Here is a 22,066-nt window from a genome sequence, read left to right on the forward strand (position 1 = left end):
TGGTAGCCACAGAAGTATTCCTTATATAGTTGTCTCTTTTTCCTACTTCAATTGCTATGATTATACCCTCATAAACAGGTACCATCTATCCCATCCACATTGCTGATGCTACAATAAAAATATGAGGAGATGTTATTTAAGGGTACAAACTTGCAATTAGTACACAAGTCCGGAAATTTAATGCACAGCGTAGAGATTACAGTCAACAATACTGTATTATAAACTTCAAAGTTGCTAAGAGACTAAATCTTAACTGGTCTCACCACAAAAAATAAATAATTATATGATGTGATAGAGGTGATAGCTAATGCTACAGTGGTAATCACATTGCAATATAAAAATGTATCAAATCAACACATTGTATACCTTCATTATACAATGTCATATGTCAATGATATCTCAATAAAAATGTGTGAATTGTTTAATTCATACGTGATGTTACAAATGTGTAGAGAATGTTCATTTTTCCTCTGTTCTACTTTTTTTTTTTGGTGAGGAAGATTTGCCCTGAGCTAACTACTGCCAATCCTCCTCTTTTTGCTGAGGAAGACTGGCCCTGAGCTAACATCCATGCCCATGTTCCTCTACTTTATACGTGGGACGCCTACCACAGCATGGCTTTTGCCAAGCGGTACCATGTTTGCACCCAGGATCTGAACCAGTGAACCCTGGGTCACCGAGAAGCGGAATGTGCGAACTTAACCACTGTGCCACCAGGCCAGCCCTGTTCTACTTTTTAAATTCAGAGAATATGCTGTCAGAAAATATTATCAACAATTCCATGACTGCTCTTTAAATCCTGGGGTTTATGGCCCTTTGATGACAGACCTTGTAAAGGCAACTGCCCTCCGAAGAAAACTTACTCACTAGTAGGGAGGCAAGCATGCAATAGAAGAAAAGACACTAACCACTGAGATGAGAGATCTGGGTTTCAGATCCTGTTCTGCCACTCAGTAATTATAAGATCTCTGGCAAATAATCTGTCCTATCTGGGACACAGTACCTTGTTTGTGAATGAATACATTAAGTTAGATCCCTTCACTGAGCTCCAACACTCTCCTCTTCTCCATTCCCTGTGCATTTGCTTTTTTCTTTGCAGATATCATGGAATTCACATAGCATATCTTCTCAAACATTAAAGGCCAACGTTGACTATACACTGGGGATAAAGATGATTGAATACATGATAGGAAATAATACTTTACTGTATTGAGACATGTGAGGAGCACAAGGGTGACGTTATCAAAGTATCAAAGATAAATCAATGGGGAAGTTCTACTGCCAGAGGAAAGAGATTTGATTTTCAGTCACCAAAATACAGTGAGAGCTGACAGAAGCCTAGAGCAGAATCTTTAGAACCAAAGGCATGAGTATCAAATTGGGATGAGCCTGAATAAAAAGTAGATGAGTAACTAGTTCTTGTCCAAAAAACAGATTTCATTTGGGCCTTGATGAAAGATGTTTGCTTCCCTCATGTGCTTTATGTGTGATTTTCATTACTTAGCTCATTTCTGACTTAGAGTCCTCAAGATGCCTTTAGGAGCCCTTTCTCAATCGGCTCCAAATAGGTCTGAACTGGGAAGGGAGTGGGGAGAGGTTCAAGCCAAACTCATTGCGAGTTTAGGACATGCCAAGTAATTTGCTAAGGAATGTACATTCTGATGTAATCATCATCACAGCCACCATTTCAAATAGTTATTCTCATCATCTCCATTTTACAGATGTAAAAACTTAGTGTCAGAGAGACTAGTTATTTATCCAAAGTCATACAGATAGTAAGTGACTATGCTTAGATGTGAACTTTTGTTTGAAAAATTCCAAATCCCCCATCCTTAAATAGAGCATGCAATTCCGAACTGGTGCCTTGGATGGGTTAGAAATATCCTGCATATTCTTCTCTTCTGTCCGCCCTGGGGCAGCAGTGGAGATGCCATGCAGCCTGTGCCCCAGTCGAGTTTCCTCCAGACTCCAAAGACCACCTGGATTTCCTCCAGTGCACGATGCTGGCATCATTTTCCATGTATGCCAAGATGTGAGCAAGTTGAGAGGCCCTGATCCTCTACACGATTTGAACAAATACAGGGAATAGAAAAAATAAAGATGCTAAAAAAACTTTATGGCTTTCATCACTTTTTTTTAAACAAGAAATCATCTCGAGTAAGAAATTAAAATGAGCCCTAAGAAGGAAAGTGTACATCTGTACCTTATTCACTGTTACAATATGCCAAATCCATAGCTGCGGAAAGTTTTAGCAACTGTCTGCCCTTTCAGAAGTTCCAAAGGAACAGAGAATGAGAGCAATGAGATACATGACTTTATTTACATTCTACAGTAACAGCTCTAACAACGCTGGCTGGTTATTTAATTTATTTATTAATTTCCTGATTATGTCAACAACACTTTAGATGCAAAGAATGCCTGTGATTTCTGATATGCAATTTCCATGCTTTCAAATCTCTTCGTAAGGAAACATTTAAATTTGTTTTTCATAAATTTATTAATGTATTCCAAGTTTTGAATTTATTGACTGAAATATTTATTGACTGACTATTTATCTATATGCTTCTTCATTCTTTTTGGGCAGCCTCCAAAACTACATATAATATAACATGATAGAACAAATAAAGATATAGGAAACATAAAGGCCAAATAATGCATTGAGTCCATAGATGAAATTAATCCTGAAAATTTCAGGATGTCCTGACATTTTGCTACACTTCGGCTCTGAGCTTCCTGCCTTGCCATATATGTTAGGTGCTCCCTCAAATTTTACCTTGACAGGACCCAGTTCTCATTTAGAAAATAGTAATGCATCTTCCCTGCTCATCTGACAAGATTGCTGTAATGCTCACATAAGCTACAAATCTTAAAATAACCGTTAACACCTATAAAAATATATTCATATGTATTGCGAGCTTTAAGGTGTTATACAGGTTTTACAGTAGTTGAGTATATAATAATTTTGTAATTTTTATTATAACTAAATCAAAAGAAACGTTAAACTTTATTTTTAAAAACAAAACCAAATCTCTCTTTATTCTATTAAACCAAAATTCAGAAAAAAATGTAAGATACATAAAGACATCTTTGACTTTTTTAAATGAAATTTTCCCTTAAAGTATTTGGTGTTATCTAGGCTTTATATAATAATAGATGATGATAATTGCTTATAATATATATTTGCTCTTGATTTAATTTTGAAAAATAACCAAGAAATAATAAGAATATGCTGACCTGGATTTTGGATTTCACATATAGTGTTCTAAATAGTTTTATATCTAAAAATTGCCTGAACATTTGCCTATATTTAATACTACAATAGTGTTTTTAAAATGTTTGCCTATATTATTTCTTCAATTAGAACAAAAACACCTATGATCTTTCTCAAAGTTACATAAAATAACTAACGGTGGAGCCAAGAGGTTATGTGGGGAGATATTTTCCTGTATTCTCGAATTGTTAACAGTGAACAGGTTTTACGCTGGATTAGAAAGGGAAAAGGAGAGTAAAAAGGCAGGACAAAGTAAGACTCGGCAATGTTTTAAGTAAGCAATTTGGTCTTTACTAAAATTTTTAAAAGCAGAGCACTATGAATAAGTTAATTCCCTAAGAATCATCTTAAAACTTTTGGATTTAAACTGATAGTATCTCTAGATTGTGAACTTTGATTTAGGGCTTCAAAAACTAGTCTCCCTTAAGGGAGGAATCCTTGGAGATAGAACAGCAGTTCCTCGGAGCTGAACACACGATGCAGAATATACAGAAGCATAGCTGGCGCTTTTGGATTTCCTAATAAGGCCATGTTAACAGAGGCTATCTACTTGTAAATTTCAGCCCAAAGACCATCTGAGCTAATAGAAACTGTCTTGTAATGAATAGTGTCTAAATTTTATAAGGAGGATTTTATTGCAAGACTATGGTCTTGCATTTTTTACCAGTTATTTAATTTCCTTTTGATTTGTGGCACTATAGTACTATCCATTTCATTAAAAGAAAACTGCCTATTTTCTTGAAATATTGTATATAATTTTAAAAAGCAAAGAATATTTATGCAATTATTTTACTAATTTCCAATATTACATGTTAATATAATTAAGGAAATACCTTGAAATACTAAAAACAAACAGGTGTATGATTATTCTCTAAATACAATTTGATATAACATAAATATGCTAGTTACTTTGCATTTATAATCTTATTTTTATAAACACATTTCATGTTCCCCTACATACGAATATATATGCACACCTACTGTAATGTATGTATCACTAATATAATAATATTGATTAATAATAATGGATTAGTAATAATTGTAGAATTAATAATAATAATGCTAACACACTAGCAATAATAATGATCTTATTTACTGAGTGCCAACCATATACTAGTCACACTGTAGTGTTTTTTCCCCTCATAGTAGCCTTGCAAAATATGTATGCATTTATTCATGAGGATGCTGTCACTCAAAGAAGTTAAAAAACTTAGATTGAGTCTCCTAACCCAAAAAATCTAACTCTATTCTGTTTGATTATGACATATGTGCTTTTTCCACTGCATCAAGCCTTTGTAATATATTCTCCATAATAAGTAGATTCCAGCTTATTTTAACTTTACTACTTCATCAAACATTTTCTATGTATATGTATAACGTGATGTGCCTAGTTTTAAACTGGTGTGTTGTTTCATAAACTTTATACAGATAACATGATTTTTAGTTGTACATTTCTCACTATGAAACCAATTTCATTCTATACTTCAATATGCCAATAGCCCTTATAAGTAAAAAACTTTATTTAAACAAATAGGAGGCAGTGGTTGGCAAAATAATTGTGTAAATAATCATCCTCACATCTTTACTGATAAAATAAACATTTCCAGTTCAAGATCTGATATTATTTAAATTGTACTATATTTAACTAAATATGTATTAAAATTGAAATACATTTTTCTATTTATTTTTTCAATTAAATATAACATGTTATTTTTAAATCGTTACTTCAAATATTGGAGGATATACTATAAACCAAACTTCAGAGGGAAAGCCAAAATGAGTAAAAATGCACATTCTTCCCTCAAACAGATTTTGATCTAGTAGTGAAGAAATAACACAAATGCACACACATACACACACACAAACAATAACAATAGCATGCATCTTATATATATAAATTATGATAGTGAAACAACAGTACCCACATAGTGTTAAAGCATGGAGTGGACAAGTACAACTGGAAAAAATTAAGGAATTTCCAAGAAGGAGATCATATTTGAGGAGGATTTTACTGGTTGATTCTTAGAGACTGCACTCTAAATCAAAGGCAAAGGATTAGGGAGAGAAGATTTACTGGCTATTCAGGGAATTGCTTGCTTCTCAATTGTGCTGTAGCATATGGTATGTAGAAAAAACTAGAGGGAGATAAGGTTTGAAAGCCATGATGAAGCCTGGAGTGTCAAAAAGTTTGTATTTCATATGGCATAAAAAAAAGTAAAAGAATTTTTTTAGCCAAGGTATAACATGAACAGAGCTTGCATTAGAAAAATTTATCTTGTGGCAATGTTGAGGTTAAAGTCAAGTGAAGAAGAGCCTCTCATTAAGCTTTATTCTCCTATAAAATTGTGCCTGGCAATAGACTAGACAGCTTTACAGATTTTTAATGTCTATTTGAATACCTTCTTATGTCAGCCATAATAAATTTGAGTTTTCATGGTATAATCGTTTTCCTTACTCTAAGAAAGTAGACAATCCTTGAGAAAGCTAGCTCATGATATTTACTTGGCATTCAACTGCCTACTGGTACTTCGATGTGCACAAAACTAGATTCATTTCCCAGGATCCCAGATAAGACCCTTCTTTTACTCAGCCTCTTTGATAGCACCATCATGTGTCCAGTTACACATGAAAGAAACCAGGCTATCATCCTGAATTATTCTTTTTTAATCTTTAGCCAAAACAGTCAATATTTATTTCTGTTCTCTACCCTAGTACATTTCTCTGTCTCTCATCACCACCTGCCTCGATGTTTATTGTACCTTCTTGGTTGTCTATGTTCACTATGACTTCCCTCCAATTGTATTCCTTATGCTGCCACCTGAATAGTCTTTCCAAAATAGTAATCTGATGGTGCTGCCTCTGTGTTTCAAACCCTTCAGCGAGTCCTCCTTTCCTGCAGGATAAAGAACACCCTGCTTAGCTTGGCATGAAAGACCCTGGGATTTTTCTGGCCTCTGTCTTTCTTTCCTGCTTCTTTTCCCATCACTTCCTCTTGAGATTTGCCTTCAAATAGTAATCAGCTCCTTTGAGTTCTGAGACAGATCATCTAATTTCTTATCACCAAGTATGATCTCTCCTTAGAAAGTCTGTTCTTGTTCTTATCTGTCTGTATCCTTCAAAATACTGTACCTCCATCAATCTCTCTCAAAATGTCTTTGACCTATATCTCTGCAATTTAATCTCTATGACCCTGATTGTAATTAATGATTTGCTTTATGTATTACTTCCACATAGCATATTTCTCTTATCACAAAACATTCTACTTGGTGCTAAATATATCCTTTTCTGCTATTAAACCAAACCAGCTTGAAAACCGGGAGTATTTTTTTTCTTTATGTCCCTGACATTTAGCACAGAACATGAGATATAAATGACACCTAAAAAAAACTACTTGTGTAAGCCGAAAAATGTTTCTGTGGGAGGAGACTTTTGCCTAGAGAAATGAAAGCTAAAACAGAGGAGATTGTAGACAAATTATAATAATATTCTGAATATCTAATGCATTTTATTTTCAGTCTAGACTTTAAGTTCCACTAGAGCTTAGCTCTTAAAAGAAAGCTTAACAAAGTAATCTTTAATGATAAGAATAATTTTCCCTATGTGGAAAGTGATGAGAATTTGAGTGTTTTAATATACGTTATATTTTTTTAAAAACTTTAGAGTTAGAATTTCAGTGCAGATAGAAGTGTCCAAAGAGAGATGAAAGAAGGTGGAGTTTTTTTGTCAGTATAAATATATTAACTAAGCATACCTCATTAGAATTTTGGGGCATTGTAGACTACTTATTACCTGATTTAAGCTAATAAATTATGCATTCGTACCTCTTGGTGGCATCATTCATTCTACACACAGACCCACATTGATACAAGTATTTGACAAAAAGAACACCTAAACATACAATAATAAAAACTCTTATTTTATAATGGAAGTCAAATCGTTGGATATAGTCAAACACTAAAACAGCACAATTAGAAACTATTTTTTAGTTCTTTGTTCAGCTTTATTTTATTCTTACGTTAGAAATAAAAGTAAAATTTAAAATCAAATTTTATCTCAAAATACAAAAAAAGTACCCATTAACAAAGTTATGTTTTACATTAAAAATAAGATGATTCTTGTGTCAAAAATGCTCTTCTTTGTTGAAGGCAGAAACAAAAGATCTATGAAATTTCTTTCTTTAGTCTCATTTATGACATCTATTATAAATCAGTTCAATAAATTAAATTATCAGAGATATATAAAAAGTAATAATGCATTAGTCTTAAGGAGTTTAGAATTGAACATAGGTAAGATTTTCTGTGATAAAGAACACAAATAAGTTGACTCACGAAAACGTTACTGACTAAAAATTAAATTGTGTTAAATAGTAGACAAAAATAAATGTTTTTAGAAATTAAAATAAATCAATGTTATTTTGCTATTATTATTGTGATTTTCAATCTCAAAATTAGAAATTTCTGTACTATTATCAATTACACGTTAATATTTTCCAACACAAGTGCTTATTATATTAGAAGAAATTTCATTTAAAAAATTGATCCATTCATCCCTTTACATATATTTTCTTTCACAAATAAGATATGCATGCCATAGATTTATTTGAAAGGAAATTTAGAAGTGAATTTCTTTCTCTCTTATGTGAGATAGAGTAATTATCATTTCTGATATATTAAATTTAATGATTTAAAATAAGTGAACATTCCTATAACATAACTTGTTTCCACCACACTTTAAAATTCTAAGGTCTAAGTTCAAGCAGTATTTCTTTAGCTGATTGATTTTGTTCTAAAAGGTTTTTAAAAGTCAATATCAAGGATGTCTCAGTAACAAGTGACAGCATCATTTTCATAGGATCAGATCATTGAATATTGAATTCAAAGATAAGCATAATTTTAGCACATGAATGCAGAATAAGAAGAACTCAGAGGAAAAGGGAAGTGTCAGTTCAATGAAGGACTGTATACATAGACTTGATCACATTAATTCTGAAGAACATTTTTAATGGAGAAAGGAATGAAGAGGAAAGTCTTTGTTAAGCACGCTGCTGTGATCAGCAGTGCAAAAATGAGCATTCACTCAAGTTGCAAATATGGGATGATTCCAGAAATTACAGAAAAGAATTTAAAAGAACATTTTTAAAAGAAATTAGGAGGATTATTAAACAATATTTTAAGAGATTCTGAAAATATCAAAGACTATAAGGGACTTCAAAGAAAACAGAAAATGCGTAAATGAGATGGGAGTGGTTATGTAGATTTATATCCATTTTAGCTCTGTGATGTCAGGGTTACCTAACTTCTTGGGCTGCAATTTTCTTATTTACAAAATAGAAATGCTATTTCATGTGTGAGTCATTTCAAATTCATAGTATGTTTCAATCTAGACCGACTGCAACTATAAACACAGTATTAACTTTATCTGGCCATGAAAAAGTTCAAATCTCATTTGCCATTTACCAGGAAAGAAATAAAATGTACAGTGTAAAATATGTACTATGATATTATCCATGTGCAGAAGACATCTTATGACAATGTATACAAGGATAATGAATGCATTCTGTATGTTAAAATATCAAAGACAATGCAATATAATACAATTATATTATTAAGCATCCCAGAAAATAGTAATCAGACAAGCAACTACATAATTAAAGTTACTTTTAATGAAGTGATAAATACTATATACGGGTAGCATTTAGGAAGACCACCAAGGGGATGTTACAGCACTATCAGGCCAGCAAGTGGAGCAGGGAGAGTTGTAACTAACTCTAGGCCTGAAGGGACATGAAGAGGAAGTGATTACTTGACACCAGAGATTGGAGTTGTTTCCAGTAATGCTTAAGAGGTACTATGGCCTTGGATATGGCCAACCCATGGCAACCTGGCAGAGATGGAACAGAGGAAATATATACCTTGACCTCACTGTTCTCTTACTCTTATATCCTTCTGATGACTCCCATTGGTCAAATCCCTTTGAAAGTCTGCAGGGATGCAGTCTACACAGGATAGCCTTCTTAGGCCCAAACCAGGTAGACAAAGGTAGAAGGTGAATCTGGAGGACTAATCATTTCAGGAATATATTAAATATTCATCAAATATTTTTCTTCCTAACAAGTAGTTTAAAACCTAACAGTATAAACCAGCGGAAAGAATGGAGATGAAACCAATACATCTGAATTTGAATTCAAATTCCATCATTTCCTAGCTGATTGAAATTAGGCAAGTCAAGTTCCTTCTCTATATAACAGCATCCTCTGTGAATTGGGGAATAACACTTGGGAATATGTGAAGGTTAGGTGAATTATAAATGAAAAGTATCTACACAAAATTAGGCACATAGCATGCATTGAAATGTTTTCTTTTATTTTTCTTTTCCCCTATAAATCAGATTTCATTTAGGATACTCAAGTTTATGGCACATCTATTTTTTTTAAAAAATTTTGATAAGAGCAAAGTTCTAAGAACATCATGTCCTAATCAGTTTCATATTCTTTGAAAGCAAGAAAGAATTTGACTTATTTGAAAATTCTGCTATATTCAATATACTTAGGAAAATCAGAATTAATTTAATTCTATAGGACTTTCATAAATCATACATTAAAACTGCATTGTAGAACTTATGATGTTCATACCTTGTGCCAAATAATTCTACACAGATAAATAAAACAAGCTGATACAATCTAACCATGCCTGTTTACTGTTATCTTGGAACATGTGCTTTTGAAATTTTCACCTATACTTGACAGAGATTTTTTAAAATTAAATTTTTATCTAATAAGGAACAGAAATTTTCTTTTTGAATCAGAGCTTCAGGATACAAATAAAATCAAAACAAATAAATTTCATTCTAAATCTTAAATCGTTGATAACTACAGGGCTAGCCTGTGTTTGAGCACATTTTCATTAGATTTAAAGGAGGAAAGGGGACAACATCATACAACTAAATTCCTCCAGGCTACTTTACATTAAAAATATCAAAATATTTCAGTTAGAAACAGCATTTTCAGTAGAGTTTCCAAATCCTTCTTAAACCAAAACAAAGTAACTTTGGAGCCATTTTCACTTGAACATTAAAGAAACCAATATCATGAAAATACAGGCAATTAGTGTCTGTGCTTCCTCAACAACCCTCATCAGACTTTCTCAGCAGCTCCTTTGATATCAGTCAACAGGTTGGACTATAGCGAAAGATGTTTCACTTCTTACTTCAATATATAGAATTATAGATGTGATGAGAAATAGATAAGTGCATAGACAATTTGCTAAAATCTGCTTATTCTTTGTATTTATTTTTATAGTAACTCACATGTGTACTACAAAGAAACACACAAAAACAAAATTTAACAAGTTTCATATCTAAAGTACATTACAATGCTTATTATTTTCAAGAGAAAACAAGGAAAAGAAAACTGCAAACCAGCACATTTATACTATGAATTTTTTTTCAGTCTGAATGGTTCATGTATAAACATCGTATGCAAAACATAAAATGCTGAATGAGAAATTTAACTTATAAAAATGCAATATAAAATAAGGCATCGATTAGTAGTAAAATTTAAGCTTGGTTAACACTAAGTATTAAAATGTTAACAGACCTTAATTGTGTAAAATAAAATATTAGTTAAATCCTGCATGAATTATTCAATATATTGATTTTGCTATGTGTAATTGAGAATAAATATCTCTGGCAATATAGTTTTTAAAAATGGCTTTAATATATGATAGGCAGACATTAAAAATCTCCATTTAACCAGAGCACATTTTCTAACAACATTTTGTATAAAACACTTTTCTTGTTTATATTATATAAGACTGTAAAAGAAAAAAACTTTGTTTTTAACTACATTGTTTTAAGAGAAGAAACTCTAATTAATTCTCTTATTGCATTTTAATTATTTTTTTTCAAAAATATGCAAGGATTCATTTCCTATCAATGCTCTGTGCCTTAAACAATTTGAGAGACAGAAGCATCCTGGTTTTAAATGAACATTTGATATAAAGTTTTAATGTATTCAATATTAATGTAAAGCAATAGAAGTCTATGATCTATTAGATGTTCTTAAAAAATTACCTCCATTGTGCCTTGTAATTCATTTATGGCTAGGCACTCACTAGGGTCTACTTCAATGGTTCTATCTGAGGCACAATATTGTGACTTGGAGCAATAATGTTTTGTTTTATTCAAAAGTAACTTTCTACATAGATAGGTGCTCTGGGAGCTTTCAAAGAAGTAAATGGTCCTTATCTTCAACAGGCTTGAACAAAGGTCAAAGATAAAGACCCTTGTAAAAGTTTCTGTTTGCCCATAGCTTTCAAATAATTAAAAAGAAAAATTCTTATACACTTCTACTGAAACATATCATTGAAAATGAATAATCAATTTTATGTATACACTAAATAACTAGCCTCAAATGGTCATCTTTTCAGGTTAATATCATGAATTATTTACTACTGCCCACTTGCTTAAAAAGTAATAATTTGTCTTTTCACGGACTTTGTCTTACTTCTTGGGCACAGAGATGTGTGAGTTAAAATTGTGTGCATGGAAGAATGCTACAATACTTTACTAAATACTATAATACTTTGTTAAATAAACTAAATACTAATGGAAACAATAGTCACTACTCACTCATTTTAAGTGTGGATATTACTGGTGGGGAATGGAGTGTCTGCTGATTTAGATCTGACTTTGGTGCCAAAAGTTTTCTAATTTAGATTTGACTATTGTTTTAATTAGGAGATACACTCGTTGGAAATTACCCATATTCTTATTATAAAGAATAAATATCATGAGTATAATTAACTCAATGTAATTAAGAATCATTTCATTGGCACTCAGCGCAATTCCAAGTAGATCTCATTTTACAGTCTATGAGTAAAAGATGAATGAGGCAGAATAGATTCAATTTGACGGCAGGTGGGGTTAGATACCATGGAAGCAGAGCTAGTGGTCAAGAAAGTATGGTCTAGAAAAGAGTTATTGAAGTTTTCTCCAAAGCATACCAAGTATGTCATTATGGGAATGACTTTAGGAGATATTTCAGAGGTAGAAACAGAGAAACATGATTAAGTGGATGGAAATTAGGGATGAATTTCCTGGAGTCTGAGATGGGTAATATGGTATTAAATTTACTTCTAGCCAAAATAAGAATACAGGAAGAATGGCAGGTTTTTAGGTTGGAGGAAAAGATATGATACATTGTAATAATATTGTAGCTGTTGAGGTAAAGTTGCTTTTGGGACACGTATGAGTTAATTTTCAGAAAGATCTAGATACACAGAGAAGCATATTGCTACGTAGAGAAATATCACTATTTAAAAGGTATTATGGAAGGTAGTAAAATTGCTTTTCTTTTTTATATCAACAAATACTCATTCTTTATGTGAACATATTTTAGAACTAAGCCTAACGGTGTGTGATTAATCTAAGACCACCCTTCTACTAGGCCATCAATAGCCAAATATCAGAGTAAAGTGCAAACTTCTCAATAGTTATTCACAATTTTCATTTAAAATCCTATCGTCCTAAATTTGAAAAAACATAAAGGAAATGAAATAAAGATGAATCCTTGTAATAATATGTAATAGCAAAGAGCATTGCAATAGTCCATAAGGACAATGATGATGATGACAGCTATTATTTATGCTGCACTTCCTATGTACCAGGAACTGTTCAAAGTCATGAATTGTTTCAAGTTCTTTGCATAAATTAGTTCATACATTCCTCAGAGTATATTTAAGAATTTCCATTTTACTCAAGAGACATTTCGGCTGAAAGATGTTTTAAGTGACTTGAGCCAGAATTCTAACCCAGGTAATAGACTTAATCAAGCTACAAGAAATCTTTTCCTGATAGGATGTTTAAAAATAAACTTATTAGTTTTCTTTCTTGTCCACAAAATATGCAGTAATTCTGGGTTTTTCATTAATATCTTTGAAACAATCTTTATTTGAAGTAATGTATTAGTTAATTTTTTCAGTACCATTGAATATATTATACGAAGCAACTTAGAATCAACCCAAAGAAAGCAGGTTTTAACTAAATAAAGTAATAGTAGAATATTAAAACCTGATTTAAAATTAGTAACTCTTATTTTCTGATATTTTGAGATCATTCTCCACAATATTTAATAGTGACCACCTATCTTATTTTAAAATGTGTTAGTAAGGTGGTGCTAATATAAAAATAGGAATAGTGCAACTTACATACCTTAAAAATCAAGTCTTATAAGTGATATGGCTATTAGAAAATATATCCAATTGGGTATATTTTATATATATAACATATATTATATTAAATATATATTATATAATATTAATATATTTAATATTTATATTGAACATTTTTAAGACATTTGCAAAATAACTCTCACAAGAGTCACATTGATTTCCGTTAACAAGGGAGAGTTAACCTTTGCACTAATTATTCCTTGTACAAACCATATTCCTCTCAATATGAGACAGGAACCAGTCTAATGAGACAGGGCCATCTACATGGCCCCTGACCTAATGAGCTAAGGCCCCTAACCAATCTGCAAATAAGGAGAATCAGATACAGACCACCATGTTCCACATTCCACAGTTTGGGGACCGTCCTTGGCTTACACATGCATCCTAGCACCCAGGAGTTGTCTGAAGGTGCCCCTAACCCAACTACCATACTAACAATCACACCCAGGGGTGAGAGCTAGCATGGTAATGATTCATGAATGCATGTGGTAGCATATGGAACAACAGCACAAGTGCAAGGAAAACTCCACCTCTGTGTGCCATGATAAGGCACTCCTCCTCAACCTTTGCCTAGTAAAAGCCCCACAATCCCGCTCTCTAATGAGCTGGTCACCTGCCCTTTCCTGTCTGCGCTGGCTCCCTTGTGCCTCTCCTGTGCCCAAGCTAACGAACTTTTACTTTTCTACTCCTGTTTGTTGTCCCTCTTGATGTCTATCTAGGGCGACAACAAGAAGCCAATGTGCTGGTCAATAGAGTATTCTCTATCCCATCTTTGTTATAATATGGCCCACCAAGAATACAAAAATATCCCTACTAAAAAAACTCAAAGTATAAATTATTTGGAGCTATTAACATCTCATTAAGTTTATGTTTTATAAATGCATCTCACTTTAAAGAAATTGAGTAATGTGCTTTAAAGAGAAGTTTGAGGCTTAGCCATCAATAGCCATGGAAAATTACAGTTTTCTACAGTGTCCACACTAAAATATATAGTCCTATAATCCAATTAAAAACCAAAAGAATGTATAGAGACAGAAACTAGAATAGAAATCACCAAGGGCTTGGGGGAGCAGGAATGGGAGTCATTGTTCAATGGGTACAGAGTTTCTGTTTGAGATGATGAAAAACTTTTAGAAATGGGTAGTGGTGATGGCCGTACAACATTGCAAATGTACTTAATGCCACTGAATTTTACAGTTAAAAATAGCTAAAATGACAAACTTTATGTTATATGTATTTTAACCCCCTCAATGCAAAAAACAAAAGCAAAAACCAAAGGAACATTAGTAGCCCTTTCCCCAAAGTGTCCGACAAACCAATAAACCTTACTGTCTTCCGTTTCTTTTCCTGTTAACTTCAATTCACATTCTACCATCTTACTGATCTTCGTTCTCAAAAGTGTTGAGGATATCACTTAACTTAACCATCCATTGTCCCATTCATTGCTTATATCTGCCTGCCATCTTCATTTCTTTAGTATCGATGACTCAGTGGAGTGGCTAAGGGTAGACGAAGAGTCTTACTCTTTGACCTTCTGGTTCTGTATACCTTATGCATAGGAATGGCTGCAGATGGGCTCCCTTCCATGGAAATTCCAGAGAAGTTTTCAAGAATTTCCAGAGCGGTTACTCTAAGTCTTTGCTCCACAAAGCTTCTGTTTAGCCTGGGCTTACTATCCCAAAGCAGCGTCACTGCTCTTCATATGTAGAAAGTTGGTGATTATTTACCCATTTATTTCATTTTTTTATGCAAACTCATATTTAAAGGAACTTAGGAAAACCCACTATAAACCAAAATTCTTGATGACTAGCTTGTGTCAGGGGGTAGAGGTGGGGAGGTGAGAGTTGGGGGCAACTTTTTTCCAGGGGAGTTAACCACCTGCAATCCAGCACATTTACAGGAATCCCAAGTTCAACAACGCCTGCTTCAGCTCCATACCATCATGTCATCTAGAACTTGACAGAAGCGAGCTGGGAGGCTTTCAGGACTTTTTTGTAGACAAGGACTAAACTGGCAGCCTTTAAAAAGTACAAGTAAAACTTCAGAGGGCTAGGTGGCTCTGAAGTTATGGTAAGAGACCTAGCAGGAGAGGTGAATTGTAAAACAGGGATGACTCCAAGGGGATCTCTGGTAACTACAGGGTAGTTAAGCTGACTTGGCTGCTAAAGTACCTCCTGGGTCTAAACATCAGTCAAGAAAAGTAAAAAAAAATTGATTTTGGTTAAAGAAAACTGTGTTTAAAACTCAAAATAATGTTTGATGTTGTTCTAATTGCCATTCTTATTGTTTTCTCACATTTCCTTTTAAAAACATATTACATTGGAAGATTTTACTCTTTTTAATAAAAAAATGTGTATAGAGACTTGTTTATAAGCACAATAAACCATTCCATGGTGTGAATTATGGGGTAATAATTAAATGGAGCTCAGTACAGTCTTATATCTAACAACACAAAGAGTATGAATTATTGTACCATCATTCACATCCTGTTGTGCTATGCTTCTTGAATATCATCTCTTTGTAGGAACAAAATAGCACTTTATATTCATCTGTCTCATTCTTAAATTTGGATATATGGCTTCGGAGAACTGTTTAAAAATGCAACTTAAACCATACTTTAATATTGTGGATTATGATACGCTTTGTTTTACATTTGAAATATTGTTGTTGGCTAATTTAAATCAATATGTATGACTGTACTAACCAAGGAATTTCACAACCATCTGAATAAGTATTACATATTTGTTGTATAAGCAGACTTATTTGTCTGTCGTATAACCTTATTTTCCTTAATGTTAAATATGACTGCAACTTTTCACAAATTAAGGCAAGAGTTATAAATTAATTATTTAAATGTCACACAGATGGTGGCATCTCTTTCACATTTAGGGTTGCACCATGTAAATACTTCCACTTCCTTTACTTGTTCACTCTGGAAGTAGAAGTATAAATGTTTTGTCAATTCTACTCATTTTGTTAGTGTTAACTATTTTCTTTAAAATTAAATTAGAAAAAGAAGATCAATTTTGATATAGAAATTCGTATTCATATGTGTTCATGTTTGACTTAGAAATGTGTGATTTCAAAATTAAGGGTTGTTAGGTGTTTCTTGTTATTAGCTTCAGAATTCTATAAAGAATTTGTCTGGCATCATCTACTTTTTGTTTGCTTGTTTAAAAGGCAAACTTAACACCAGAGAGATTTAACCAAACAAATTTGATAATAGAAGGTTTATATATTTCAATTCTTTAGTTGTAAGTTTTGTGAAATTTGCTGCATGATTCTCAAAATTTCCTTCTGTTACATACTTTATGCTGAAGGAGCTAGTACTTAGCCTTTGGCTAAGATAGATAGATAGATAGATAGATAGATAGATATAAAATACCAATTTATATACATACAATCAGTCCTCTCTACCAGCTACATTTTGTTATTTAAATTTAAACTTAAATTAATTGCAATTAAACAATTAAAAATTTAGTTCCTCAGCCACACTAGCCACATTTTAAGTGCTCAATGCTTACGTGTGTTCAGTGACTACCGTCTTGAAAATTGCAGATATAGAATATTTCAATCATTGCAGAAAGTTCTATTGGACTGTGCTGATATATATAATATATTTATGATTTATAAAATAAAACATATTTTAAAGCAGATGCCTCTACTTGCTAACCAAATTGAGTAGACAACAAGAAATCCCTAGAAGTTCTAGCTGAAAAATTTATCTAACTCTCTTAAAGGTATTTAAACAAAAATTTCACTAAAGATTTTATCTCAATCATCAGTGTGTTGCTTTTATTTATTTATTTTTTGTTTCTTTTTAAACACTTCTTTTTACACAAACATACTATTAATATTTTTAGCTACAGATTACAAGCGATTTAGGAAAATATGAACTTAAAATTGCTTTGAGGAGGGTTTAAAATAGTAAAGCTGGATTCCAAATGAATTTCTCTTTTAGTTTACACACATTTGATAGATAATATCTCCCTTGATTTAGGTCAAACATAATCATTTTTCCTTGTCTTTGTGTTGCCTGTTATTCTCATGCAATTACCACATAGGCTTATTTTTATTGATTTATAAATACCTGTTATAGTTTTGACTCCAGAACTTAAGTAGACTATAATATAATTGGATTTGACTGCAGTTGTTTTTATAATTAATTTTCATGTTTATTTGCTGAATGTAATATGTACACCTTTGAGCAGTTTGCCACATGCAATTAATTGTAGAAGATTTGACCTGATATGCTATTTTTCCTTTAATTAAAACTCCAACTCATTGCTATGATGAAGATTGGCACAGTGGAAAAGGCAAATACTCTAAAAAAGAGTATAAATTAACTAGCTTCAAGGAAGTGTACACACTTGGAAAGAAGTGAGAAAAGATTAATGTCATCTAACATTTATCTTGTGCCCTAGCCTATGGAAATTATCATGACGTGTTATCCATTGAAGCTCTCATCCTTTAATTACTTATTTAGCACCTACTATGCATGAGTGAGACGAATGTAAAGCTGGAAAATCATGAAGCTATGAGAAAATCAGAGTAACGCAGAGTTATTGGAAGAGTAGCCTCCTTAGAGCATTTTCAAGTAGATTAAGTTTTGCTGAGTTAAAGTAGAATTAGAGGCAAACTTTTCAAAGCAAGGTCAGTAACTATGCACTGCTCTCCAATTGCTGGTTCCTGCTGTACAATGAGAGCCTACATGCCCAGGCCTGCATGTGGCTGATGGAGGGTCGATGAGGAGGTCATTGTTGTGGAAGTGGGGATTGCAGAGACATCTCAGAAACAAAAAGTGTTTGTTATGCTGCCAGGCAATGCACATATACTATCTCACTTGATTCTTCCTACTCTATCTCTGGGACTCCATTTCATGGATAACTCATGCCCCTAGATTCTCCTTCCTCTCACTGTGTGTTAGTTTCCTGTTCAGACTTTAACTTAAATCTGATTTTCCCCTGAACACAGAGATTTTCCTGTACCCCTCAAAGCGAAAGATGCTAGGGCCAGCTGACTGAAGTCCCTCTGGCCTTCTCAGGCACTCTGCCTTACTTCAGTAGTGAGATGGCATATAATTGACAAAATTTCCTTCCACCACATGTCCTCACCTCATTCTTATTAACTGCACTGTCCACATGGGCAAGATATCCAGTGATTTCTTTCTCAGTCATTGAACTTTGTAACTCCAAAGACCTCATTTACTTTAGCTACAAACTGCCAAGAACTTTCATTACTAAAATTACTCTATTTCTAAAGATTCTGCCTATATCCCACTTCTATCACTCTCAGAAGTATTTACTGAGCAAATTAAGAATGAAAATATCAAGATTAGACTACTATTCCACAAACCTAAAAACATAAAAGGACATACTTTTGACATCTTAAAAAAATAAACTTTTTTGTGTGTGTGAGAGGAAGATTGCTCAGGGGAATCTTTTTGCTTGAGGAAGATGGTCCCTGAACTGACATCTGTACCAATCTTCCTTTACTTTGTTTATGGGAGACTGCCATAGCATGGCTTGGTGAGCAATGCGTAGGTCTGCACCTGGGATCTGAACCTGCAAACCCCAGGCCGCCGAAGCAGAGCATGTGAACTTAACCAAGATGCCACCAGGCCAGCCCCCAAAGAAGCCATTTTTACAAAAAAGAAATGCATTAAATTTCTGCTATTCGTCTTTCAAATGTGTCACCTGTAGGAAAAGCATATTAAGTATAAGTAAAACTAATACTCTTCATGTTATGAAATTCACATAAGGCTCTACTTTACTAAAGTGCATTCTATACAATAAAAGAGATGTGTCAAATTATAGCTAACTGGATCTTAAATTCCCTATCTTATTAGACTTTCCATAGAAATAAATTCACACATGTGAAGTTATCCTTTGTTGCATACCATGGTTTTTTATTTTGATTTGAAGGGTATCAGGTACACAGTTAATTATTTGAATGAAGTACCAGATTCTAACTAACTTGGTTAGCAGTTTCTTTATAATTTGTGGCAAGCCAAGGCTTATATAGAAAACGGAAATTTAAATGCATTCACTTATTTCATTCTAATAGCAACCCTCTGATGTGGTTAATATTGTACTTATTACAGATGGAGGCACAAAGAAGCCCAGTGACTACTGAGGGTCACACTGCTTAGGGTGGGGTTATATTCAAAAGCAACCAGTCCCATTTTCGGGACCCACATCACTCTCAGAAGTATTCATTAAATATGTAATCAGAGCTCTGATCATGGAAGGTGATGAAAGAGCAGCTTATTTCTTTTCTTTTTTTGTTTTAGAATAAAATTGAAGGCAAAATCTCTGACATATGTCATATGAAGGAAGACTTCAGTATCCTTAAGGAACGTGTTGACTTCCAAAATTATCCCAAGAGCATTGTTGTAAGAACAAAATAGAAAGAAAAACATGAAACTTAGCCTACCTTATATATAAAGTATATATACGCTTCATATGACTACAATAGAAATAGCCATACTTCTCAAAGGCCCACTCATACTTATGTTTTCAAAGGTGCATTTATCACATACTATGATTTATGTTCACATTTATACATTTCTTAATTTCCTGACTACCTAAATATAGTGCATTTGGTTTATTAACAAAAAATGAGAGCTGGTACACATGACTGCCTGCTTCTCTTCCCCTGAAGCCCCTATCACTCAAGTTAAGAAAAATTGTCTAAGGTTAATGAGGTCACAATAATCCAGGTATTTTGATATTTTCAGAGTAAACAGAACCAAAAGTAAATATGCAAAAAGTTAATCCTGAAGCCAGTAATGATAACAAGATATGTGTAAATGAATGGTTATTATTAATTTTTTTATATTCAAAGAAAAAAGTGTAAACCCTTTCATAAGGCCACGAGGCAGACAAAGACAGGAGAAGTCTAATTGCAGTGTATCCTGTAATGGAATCACAGTCCATGGAGGAGCTTATTAAGGTTAATTTGAATCACATCAATTTGAATTAACGTGGCCTTTGCAGAGTGAACAACACCTTAGTGCCAACATGATCAATTAGTACCTTTACCGCCATACATCCGTCTGGAAAGGTTAGATTTATTAGTTATTAAGATAACATTTTAGAATGCAAATCCGTGTTACTTCATTTCCTCTAACCCACCCTACCTAAGCACCTGGAAATTCACAGGACGGATGTGTCTTGGAGGGAAATCATCCATAATGTTAAGCAAGAAAGGACGAATGGAGAAAAACACAGCCAGATTTACTGAAAAGACATAGTTTTGCCTATTTATAAATGCTATACAAATGAGTTCAAGTTATCTAGTTAAATTAACATTATGATTCAGGACAAATAATTGGTGATATTTTTAGGCATACAGTCATATGTTATCCACATGCATTTTAAATTTAAGAGTTTGGAATACGCTTGTATCTTCTCTCCTAACTCCTCACCATTCCTGAATTTTTTCATTACTTATATTTTCACTCTTCTATTGCTATATAAAAAATCACAATTACTTTCTCAAAAGGACAAAAATTTATTTTCTCATGATTCTGCATCTTGGGAAGATTGGCACAGCTCACGCATTTCTCTCTCATATGGTGTCTGCGACAACTTAACCGGAGCTGGAGCATCCAAAATGTTGTCACTGACAAGTCTGTTGCCCTACTTGGTATGGTTGCAATAGTTGGGGATAGCTAGACTTTTCTCTCTCCACTTTTTAGTCAATTATCATACAAGGCCTCTCTCTTTCCAAGGAACTATCTCTTCTCAAGGGTCTCTAGACTTCTTTATGATGACTGCCTTCCAAGAGAAGTTAACAGAAGCTGCTAGGCCACTTAGATCCTAGGCTAAAAGTCAGACAGTATCACTTCCTCACTTTGTATTGGTTAAAGCAAGTCTCAGGACCTGCCCACATTGAAGGCAATGGGAAACCAATTCCCTGTCTGCATGGAAGAAGCGGCACATATCTACATGGATGGGAGGAATTGTGGGTGCCATCTTTGTAACCTGTTGATATCACACAGCTAAGGCTGAGTACTATTCTAGAACCTATTCTAGAAGCCTTCCCTTACATACCACAGTCAATTGAAGCTAAACCTCAGGTTCCCCTTTTGTATCTTTCTACCCCTATCTTTATATTTATCACACTTGACTGAAATGATCTGTGACTACTTCCTTTCAAGATCATAAGAACATAATCAGTCCATTTTTATTTTTATTTTCTTGGTGAGGAAGATTGTCCCTGAGCTAACATTTGTGCCAGTCTTCCTCTGTTTTGTATGTGCGATGCCGCCACAACATGGCTCGACAAGTGAGCTCCATGCCTGGGATCCGAATGTGTGAATCCCAGGCCACCGAAGCAGAACGTGGGAACTTATCCACTATGCCACCAGGTAGGCACCATAATCAGTTCTTAATCATCCTTGTGTCCTCTGTATTTAGAGCACATCTGGGAAAGCAAGTGCTCAATAAAAGACTGCCAAATATAACTCAAACTTTAACACTACTTTCCAAGCTATTCACATGGCTGACTGAGGAAAGCTGAATCTGGGAATAAGAACAGCCACACAAAACTTACGGTGACC

The sequence above is a fragment of the Equus asinus genome, chromosome 3 (assembly GCF_041296235.1).
Source record: "Equus asinus isolate D_3611 breed Donkey chromosome 3, EquAss-T2T_v2, whole genome shotgun sequence".
Lineage (NCBI taxonomy): Eukaryota > Metazoa > Chordata > Mammalia > Perissodactyla > Equidae > Equus > Equus asinus.